At 38.2% G+C, this 10,372-nt stretch overlaps 1 long non-coding RNA gene across 1 annotated transcript; it reads left to right on the top strand.

Moving 5' to 3' along the window:
• The first annotated feature begins 366 nt into the window (after nt 1-366).
• LOC126213565 (uncharacterized) lies at nt 367-10,122 on the top strand. The gene is made up of 4 exons (XR_007541261.1): nt 367-445; nt 1,765-2,330; nt 3,305-3,840; nt 9,972-10,122. It is a non-coding gene; the product is annotated as an uncharacterized LOC126213565 (long non-coding RNA).
• Nucleotides 10,123-10,372: the final 250 nt, after the last annotated feature.

The following is a 10,372-nucleotide window of genomic DNA, read 5'->3' as shown; positions in this document are numbered from 1 at the left end:
TTAGTCTCTACTATTATGTGACCGTATTGTCACTCACTTGATACCTCCCACCCATAGAAACCCGTTTACTTTTATTTGACGAGAGAGCTGTTAACGCAGTGAAAACAGCAAAATCACGAAACGGGAACAAGTTAACACGTGGCAACCATCCTCCGTCACATCTCCCCTTTTACAACTATTACCACTCTGCCCATGTGCACATCTGGCAGCTTGGGCACGTCAGAAATTTTTTTCTGGTAGATTCTGGCTGCTCGCTGCTACTGCTCAAACACAGCCGCACACGACTTCAGCTCAGCGCGTGCGCGTGAGCCTGCGGTGTATAGGCGTCTCTGCTGGCAACTGCTCAAACAAATATAATAACTTTGACAAGCAGCCTCACGGAATAACGCTGGCACAGGTTTCTGAGTGGTTTGTTGTTTTGAAGAAGATCGAACATTAGTAGTTGGTGAGCTGATTTTATTTATTTATTTATTTATTTATTTTGAATGAGTATAATATGATTCTGTATAAAGTTTGTGATGAATGTAAAGGAGAGAAAGACACGTGTAGCTGTGTTTACCAGGTATCACCGATTTATGTTTGAATGTTATGGGTGAAGAATAAGCACTTGTGAGGTTCTCAAAAAGTCCTACGAAATTAGAGGATATGAAAATGAACTTGAGTGTGGGAGAACATGGGATTTTTACATATATTGATTAATTTTTCACCTTTCGGGTATACGGCATAACATGCCAATTCGAGTTCCTTCAGGTAAGTATTTCTAAATGTAACATGTGTCATCCTCGGTTAATTTTCTGTATTAAATACACTTGATGTGATTGGAGCGTATTGTCATTCACTGTTACATTTACTCATTCTTCCACATTGTACCTGTTACCTTCGTATGTTTGTACTTATTTCTTGACTACAGCATAATTGACATGTTGTGAAGTAGTTTTTGTTTTGGTGTTATTGTATAGGCCTAGTAATTGTGATGTTTTGTGTGTTGTATATTTATGGTAGGTCGGTCGTGTTTTAATTGATGTAGGCTAATGAATATGGGGCATTTGGGTTTTTGAGTTGGGATTTTGGTTCCATGTTTTGGAGTTGTAGCTGTGGTTGAGCTATATAGGTCAAGGGAATGTCCAATTCCTATGGTTTTATGTGTGGTGGAATGCTATAATTTAAAATTTTTTGGGTATTATTTATTTTGAAATGGCGTGCTGTTTTGTTTATTGTCATATATTTAGTTTGTCCCCATCCTCAACTGCAAATTTTTTGCAGTTTTCCCGCTAATTTCATTTTATTTTTGTATTGAGATGTTATTGTCATTTTTGTTTTTGCTGGCCTGTGTCAGTAGGACATCATTGTCGTCATTTTGTATACGGTGGAAGTAGTTGTTTCCGCGATATTGGTGTTGTCTTGGATCAAAGCAGATGGATGGAATCATAGGCATCTGTAATGCCAGATTCATTACTGTAAGCAGGTTCAAATGGCTGTAGATAGTAATAGTTGTTGCACAGATACAACCAGCAGAGGGTGGACTTACATGAAAAGTTGCATCAAATCATGCCTTTGGAAATTGTGTAACTGCAATGTGTATGATAAGTGCACATTGTAAAATGAATATTGAAGTGAGTTTCCCATTTCTTAATAAAACAGAATTACAGATTTCATTATCATTGCTGTTTATGATTTCATTCAAGGTACAAATTTTGTTACTTTGAAATTGATTTCAGTCATAGTACTTGAAAATCAAAACTATGAATAATCTTCATTTTTCAGGTGTCACTTGTGTACTGATGGACAAAACATGTTGCTGTTCACTATTAAAGCCAATAATGAATGTAATAGAGCCTTCTGTGCAAGTATTGGATCTTAACTTCTTGAAAACTGAGGGCGCAATGACAGTGTTGCTGGATCATTTGGGAGACACTATGCCTAAGCTGCAGTTTTCCTCAGCTTCAATGCAATTTTGGCAGTTGTGTAGCAGCAGAACCAGGTTACATGAGCTGACTGAGAAATATGTTCACATTGATTACAACGTTCTTCCACTTGTGGTTAGTTCAGATATCTCAAGTGTTGGTATCACGTGAGTTACATTTAGGATAGATGTTGAAGTGAAACATCACATTTAAGAGGAAATTTGTTGCTTCTTGACTGAGATGTTGAGATAAGCAGTGGGATATTCAACAGTAGATAGGATGAATGTTTATGTACAAAATGATTGTCAACGTCCTGTAATATTCACATGTTGAGTGTATTGGAATATATCCACCTCTATGTTCTGTGTGAGTGATACTGAAAGGATTAAGTGGAAATCATCGTGGACCACAAATCTTTCTTGCAAGGTAAGTAGTGATATTTAAAATTCTGGAATCAATGTATTTTTTTGGATTTTTTACAACCAGCACAGGGTGAAAATTTGCATCGAACACTTCTTTTGAAACTTATGTTATAGTACAATGTACGATAAGTGTACATTCTAAAATGAGTATTGAAGCATGTTTTCCACGGAAATACGGAAGCGTCTGATCCCGCCCGTCTGCTTTGACCCATGACGTCACAAATATGGCGGAAACAAAAACAAACACACACACTTTCCACAAGAAGCCTAATGACACTAACGGGACAAGCGCGGGAAATGGGGTGTTTTGGGTGGGGGGCAAACTAAATATAAACAAATTTAGACGCCTTGCGTAGCTACAACGTGTAAGTGAAGACAGGCATGTATGAATACCCACCCACCTCCCCAGGGGTCGTAACCCCTGCAACCCATAGAAGATAAAGATGCTTCAGTAGCTGATTAGTGTTTTTTGTCTTTAAAAAAAAAAAAAATCTCACGTGATAGAACGAACAGATCAGAAAGATAAATATAATAAATTAAAACAGAAATTGGAGGAAACAGATAATTAAAATAAGTAATAAGTGTTTTTAAATTAAAAAAAAAATCCTCACGAGATAGAACGAACAGATCAGAAAAGTAAATAAAATAAGATAAAACAGAACTGGAGACAGCCACACTCAAACCAAACTCCGCGCCGTCATGACGTCAAAGCCGACGCGTGGGATCGGACGCTTCTGTCGACCCTTTTCCACTTCCTCGTAAAGGCTGAACTGTAAATTTTCGTTTGGTCACTGTTCAATAGGACTATTTCATTCAAGTTGCAAGTCTTTGTAGTTTCAAATTGGTTTCAATTATGGTGCATTACCAAGTAAGGATTATGAATTTCTTTGTTGGAAGATGCAGTGAAACTTATAATTTGTTTTTATTGATACTAAAGAGGATTATCTGAAAAGTACTACTGAGCTTTTCATTTTTCAGGTAGCAGCCATGTACTGATGAACAGAACATCTTGATGTACACTCTTAAGGTGCAGAATGAATTTAGTAGACCCTCCTGTGCAAGTATTCTTGAAAATTGAGGTCACAGTGACAATATTATTTGACCATTTGGAAGGTACTATACCTGTACTGCAGTTTTCCTCAGCTTCAATGCAATTTTGGCAGATGTGTAATAACAGAACTAGGTTACACGAGCAGACTGAGAGGTCTATTCACATTGGTCACAGCGTTCTCCCACTTGTGATTAGTGGATACATCTCAATTACATGATGTACGTGAGGATACGTACTCAAGTGAAAAATCAAATGTCAGATGAAATTTGTGGCATCTAGATGGATATGTTGAAGTAAGTAATGGAGAGGTCAACAGCAGAAAGGACAAATGTGTATGATCAATAACATCATGTGATTTCTGCCATATTGAGTAAATTAGAATACATCCATTGCAATTGTTTTGTGTAAGTGCTATCCAAAGATGAAGAGGAAACCGTTGTGGACCTCTACTCTTTCCTGTAAGGTAGGTTCTGACTGTACGTATTATGGAGTCAGTGTATTTTTTGGATTTCTTTACTTTATCTGATTTGGTAAATGTTCCTTTTTACCAAGTAGTGAAGTATATCTGTGGTACCATTTTGTTCTGTTGCTCAGATTTCTCACTGATTACCCACAGTGAACCATAAGGTGCAGAAATAAACATACCTGTGGTATGCAACAGCTCAAGGTGTGGAAATATTTTAAATTTACGCTGTGTGTTGTTAGTGTGTTGACAATGAGATTTGAGGTCTTTTTCAATGTGATTGTGCATCACAAACTTGAAGAATACTCAGCTCAGTGATTCTGAGTGTAAAGTCATTTCGTGATAAATACAGTTTGCTGAAATATTCCGGGTTTTTGCGAGTTTATGCTGGCAATGTATTGAGATCTTTGTCACGAACATTAGCTTAATATAATTTGATTTTGCTGATTAACAGATAAAAGCTGACGTGCCCAAGCTGCCAGATGTGCACATGCACAGAGTGTTAATAGTTGTAAAAGGGTAGATGTGGCGGAGGATGGTTGCCACGTGTCAACTTGTTCCCGTTTCGTGATTTTGCTGTTTTCACTGCGTTAACAGCTCTCTCGTCAAATAAAAGTAAACGGGTTTCTATGGGTGGGAGGTATCAAGTGAGTGACAATACGGTCACATAATAGTAGAAACTAAAATATCAAGAACAAGAACTTTTATTCACCATTCATAATAGTACAATGAAACAGATTTCTGCACGTCAGAAAATTTTTTCTGGTAGATTCTGACTGCTCGCTGCTTCTGCTCAAACACAGGCTAGTGGAATGCTCTGCTAACAGTGAGGTGAAGAGATGAGTCTTGTTGATCACATCGCAAATGTAAAGATGAATGTAAAGAGCATCGAATTCTTGATAAAGTGTGTGAGCTAGAGTGTGGCAGAGATTTTTCTACGGGAGGCTTGTTGGTGGCATCAGAACTCATCACTATGCTGATTAGTTGCAGGAGATTGATGTCGATTGTAGAGTTTATGCTGCTAAGTTGGATTTCTTCAGAATACCGGAGTTCATGGTTACAATAATTTTTATTGATTCAATAGTGGCTGTTTACATCTTTTCTGAAATTGCGTAATTTAGTGTGTGTGGTGTGTGTGTGTGTGTGTGTGTGTGTGTGTGTGTGTGTGTGTGTGTGTGTGTGACACACTATTGCTACATAATTCATGTGAGGGACTGTTTGTGGTATTTGCATGAATTTATAAAAAAAGACATATGTGGTTGATCATCTACTTGAAAGTGGGCCGATTTTAGTAATCCGTTAGGGTGAAGTGTGACCTATCACACATATTAATTTACTCCTTTTTTTGTTATATTTCACCATAAGTTGTCAAATCTGACATAAATTGGTAATTAATTTTTGGACTTGAATTGACGTCTACATTTTCACTCTGCGAGTGAGTGACATGCTCAGAATTTGGTGGTCTCTCATTTTTGCAGTTTTAAATATAACTGCACAATTTGTGGTTACAAACTAACTTTTGCATGACAATTTCAAATATTAGATTCATTTTACTCTACTGATAAAGCTCTTGATATGCCAGGCATGGTTACACTTACCCCAACTTTTTCCCACATGGGGCAAGTGTAACCAACAGGCTGGGGCAAGTGTAACCAAGTGTAACACTTGCCCCAAACAAACTTACCGGAACAGAGTTATTTATTTAAGCCGTAACCTTGTTTTTGCTATCACACTAGATCAACTAAACTGGCCTTCCTGTACATATGGATACCAGAATACTTGATGTGCTGGATTTGTAGGCCTACTGAGTTTGTGTGAGATATATTTTATTTTAGTCTACTATATTTTTAAACCACATTTCCTTTTATAAAATATGACACAGTCCGACAGTGTAGTCCCACTGGTAAAACAAAGAAGAAAAGGATTGCACCAGGAGCTGAAGTTATCACTTTTCAATATGCCATCTATAAAGAAAAAGATTTTAAAGGAAACAAGAATAATAAGGAGAAAGCAAAACGAAAAAGCATTATCGACATAAAAAAGGACTTGGTAATGAAAAGTAAATCTTCCAAACAAAGTGCTGTTACTTTATTCAAAATGGCATCTCGGAATGTTGTGGAAAAAAATCCCTGATTGCTCATGTGGGTAACAAGGAAAAAAGACTGAAAGTTGAATCAACAAGTGAAGAAAGTGAAACTGAAGGAAGCCTATCTTTAATAAGTAGTGTTGAAGAAAATGGGACCATAATAACACTGGACAATATCAGGAAAGAAATGATAAACTGTGAAGAAGAAAAAGAGGCAAACGTTTTTGAAGTCAAAGATAAAATTACAGTTGGAAACTATGTTCTGGTAGCTTTTGCAACAATATTTAAGAAAGTTCATTTTATTCGGCAAGTTACAAAAATTAGTGCTTTAGGAGATCCAGAAGTGATTTTCCTCAGATGCAAAAATAAGACAAACCATGGCACCACATTCTACTGGCCGGATAGAAGAGATGAGATGGAAGTTCCATCCTCTGATGTCATTTCAGTGCTGCCTGAGCCTACTTTGAGTCGCAGGGGATACCTAACATTTGGTGTTACATTTGATTCATACAACATGCAGTGACTAAATAATAGTTAGGGCCTAAGTGTGAATATAATAAGTTGAATTAGGGCAGTTTAGCGTTAAACACAAATTGCCAACAACTTTAGTTCAATTACCATGAAAAATAATAGAAAGTGAATTTTTCTTTTCTCTTGATACTAGATATTTTATTATTTTTGTTAAATTGCCTACTAAAGAAAAAATATTACTTTTGTAGAATTTAAACTAATCAATTACTGTCCTAAAACAAAAATAAATCATCTATGAAGCATTCTGTTTCAGTGTTTTATGGTTTAGGCTAACACTTATTTTTTAGTTTAGCTAACATTTTCTGTGTATTTCATAATATACAAAGAGGCGTGTGCAAAAAAGTTCATATGTTGAGTAAAATTTAACATATTTTAATAATTTAAAAATCCTCAAATTCAGTAAAAATTGGGTAATCAGGTCACTTACCACAATGCTCTGTATGGGTACAACAATGCGGGGTTACACTTGCCCCGAACCATGGGGCAAGTGTAACCTCACAACACAAAATTTTGAAAACAATTAATTGACCATATGATTTCTTTTCTCAAAAACAAAATGTAGATTGTTTAAAAGTCAATAAGTCAAACATTAAGCATGAGAAATTTCAAAATCATATTTTCAATAACAAGTTGGCAATTTGGTGTCAAAGTTGAACTATGCCAAAACGTGGTTACACTTACCCCACTTCACCCTACTTGGTTTTGTGTAATAATTTTGGATAATAATACATTATGTGATTAAAAGTATCTGGACACCTGGCTGAAAATGACTTACAAGTTCGTGCCACCCTCCATCGGTAATGCTGGAACTCAGTATTATGTTGGCCCACCCTTAGCCTTGATGACAGCTTCCACTCTCGCAAGCACATGTTCAGTCAGATGCTGTTAGGTTTCTTGGGGAATGGCAGCCCATTCTTCACGGAATGCTGCAATGAGGAGAGGTATTGATATCGGTTGGTGAGGCCTGGCATGAAATTGGCATTCGAAAACATCCCAAACGTGTTCTACAGGATTCAGGCCAGTCCAATGCGAGGATGTTATTGTTGTGTAACTACTCCGTCACAGGCCACCCATTACGAACGGATGCTCGGTCGTGTTGAAAGATGCAGTCGCCATCCCCGAATGGCTCTTCAACAGTGGGAAGCAAGAAGATGCTTAAAACATCAATGTAGGCCTGTGCTGTGATAGTGATAGTGCCATGCAAAACAACAAGGGTAGTAAGCCCCCTCCATGAAAAACATAATCACTCCATAACACCACTGCCTCCAAATTTTACTGTTGACACTATAGTGGCTGGCAGGTGACATTCACGGGCATTCGCCATACCCACTCCCTGTCATCGGATTGCCACATTGTGTACTGTGATTCGTCACTCCACACAACGTTTTTCCACCGTTCAGTTGTCCATTGTCTACGCTCCTTACACCGAGGGAGGTGTCGTTTGGCATTTACCGCTGTGATGTGTGGCTTACGAGCAGCCGCTCAACGAAATCCGAGCTTTCCTACCTCCTGCCAACTTTCACAGTACTTGCAGTGGGTCGCGATGTAGTTTAGAATTCCTGTGTGATTGTCTGGGTAGATGTCTGCCTATTACAGATTACAACCCTCTTCAACTGTCGGTGGTCTCTTGTCGGTCAACAGATGAGGTCGGCCTGTACGCTTTTGTGCTGTACGTGTCCCTTCACGTTTCCACTTCACTATCACATCGTAAACAGTGGACCTAGAAATGTTTAGGAGTGTGGAAATCTCGCATACAGAGGTATGACACAAGTGACACCCGATCACCTGACCATGTTCGAACCCCGTGAGTTACGTGGAGTGCCCCACTCTGTTCTCCCACAATGCCTAATGACTGATGAAGTCGCTCATATGGAGTACCTGGCACTAAGTGGCAGCACGGTGCACCTAATATGAAAAATGTATGTTTTCGGGGGTGTCCAGATACTTTTAATCACATAGTGTAATGTTATAATAATGATGCTACCACAACATACTGACAAAATTCAAATCTGTTTATAATGTTGGAGTGATCACACAATATTTGACAGGGTTGTACGTCATTGTATCCTCCTGTGGACAAGCTTTGTTAAGGATTACTGTCAGTCAAGAAAAAGTCCATCTGAACTCTACAAGCCATTGTGAAGTGCATGGCTCTGCCTCTCATTGAACCAGTTGCTAGGGCTTCCCGGTATATGTAGGTGCGGAGCACGTGAAGAATGTGTGTGCTGTGACTGGCCTAATCCTTCCATTGCCCCTATAGGAGCAGGGTATGGAGGATTGTTGCATATTCCTAGATTCCTTGCTGAAAGCTAGTTCTTTGATCTTTTTCTTAATCTTTTACAGGATAATTTGCCTCAGTCTTGCGGCGTCTACTAGTTCATTTATTCTGCTATCTCTGTGACTCGTATGCAAGGGTCAAGCCAACCTTTTACCATTTGTGTTGCCCTTCTTTTTATTCAGTCAATGTTCCTAGTTAGTCCTATGCGGTACAGGTCCCATACACTTGTGTGATATTGTAGGACAGATTGCAGAAGTTTTTTTGTAGGCAAATCACAGGTCAAGGGAAGTGTTCTATTCCAATTTGTTGGATCGGGAGCTGCAGTTGATCTATATAGGTCAAGGGAAGTGTCCGATTCCAGAGGATAATTTGGGGAGTTTTGTGTTGTCGGTTTTTTTCGTCATTTTGTGTGGTTTGCTATGGTGGCGTGTGTCTAAATTTGTTTATATTTACTTTGTCCCCACCCAAAAACCCCCAATTTCCCACACTTGTCTCGTTAGTTTCATTAGGTTTTTTGTGGAATGTGTGTGTGTTGGTTTCTCAATGTATTTTCGTGTTTGTGGTCACGTTTACGTAATGACGTCATAGGCGCCATATTGGAGTCGTAGTTGTGACGTTGTGGGTCAAAGCAGACGGTTGGAATCGGACGCTTCTGTATTTTCCAAATCACTTGTGCACTATTTTAGGGTCACAGAAGCATTTTGTAGATTGACTGAATTTTCCTAGTACTCTACTAATGCCAGAAGTACAAAGAATGACAAGGACTGCTGTAAATTCAGCTTTGGCAACACTGATGAACAATAAATGATGTAGAACATTGTGACAAAAAGATTAGAAGATTCCTCTTTATGGTTCTATCTCTGTGTGTGCCAGAATTTAGTGTACTAATACCTATCTCAAAAGACCTGAAGAATCTTATTTAGAGGAGACTTTTATTCACTTTAACGTAACTGAAATTATCAGTTGATTAAAATGTGTAAGAAAAAGGCGTGAATCTTGCTCTTTTTGCCAATAGTTCCTAATGAAACAAAAAATAACAACCAGCCAGTGTACCGTATTTGAAATTTTTGCAGTATTTACACCTGCAAATGTTTGAGGCTTACATGTAACTGGTAAAAAGAGAACTGAAGACTGTTTCCTGAAATTGTTATTTCTACTCGCATTAGTGCATGGAAAGATAAGATATACTGTATTCCTGACCAGTTTTTTAACACTTGATGTTTCATTAAATTCTAGCTGGTGTGTAACATAAGAAGCGGAAGAAAATGCCACGGGATGCACAGTCTCCACAGCTGCACCTCCCTGCGCCAGCTTAATGGCTTGCTGTGACCTGATGTCCAACTGAGGAATTTTAAATCTGGAGCCATTTCACATGCATTAAGGTAAGTTTCGTTTAAGAACATTTTGTCTTTTGAATTTAGTATCACTCCATGTGTCAGACATAACCTTATTTTGTGAGTCAAAACTGGATTGTTTGAAATCAAGCAAGAATTAAAAAGAAAAGAGGTGCATTGTAAGCGGTCTGGCATCTGCTAATAGCACCATAATAGAAAATGATTGACTGTTCTCTTCCTCTCTTGTCAAAGTGCTTCACATTCATTAAGGTAGTCATTTAAGACAAAAAACTTGAGCTGTTT

The sequence above is a fragment of the Schistocerca nitens genome, chromosome 11 (assembly GCF_023898315.1).
Source record: "Schistocerca nitens isolate TAMUIC-IGC-003100 chromosome 11, iqSchNite1.1, whole genome shotgun sequence".
In the NCBI taxonomy this organism is placed as follows: Eukaryota; Metazoa; Arthropoda; class Insecta; order Orthoptera; family Acrididae; genus Schistocerca; species Schistocerca nitens.
The sequence above is the reverse complement of the archived record's forward strand: the minus strand, read 5'-3'. Positions and strand labels throughout refer to the sequence as shown.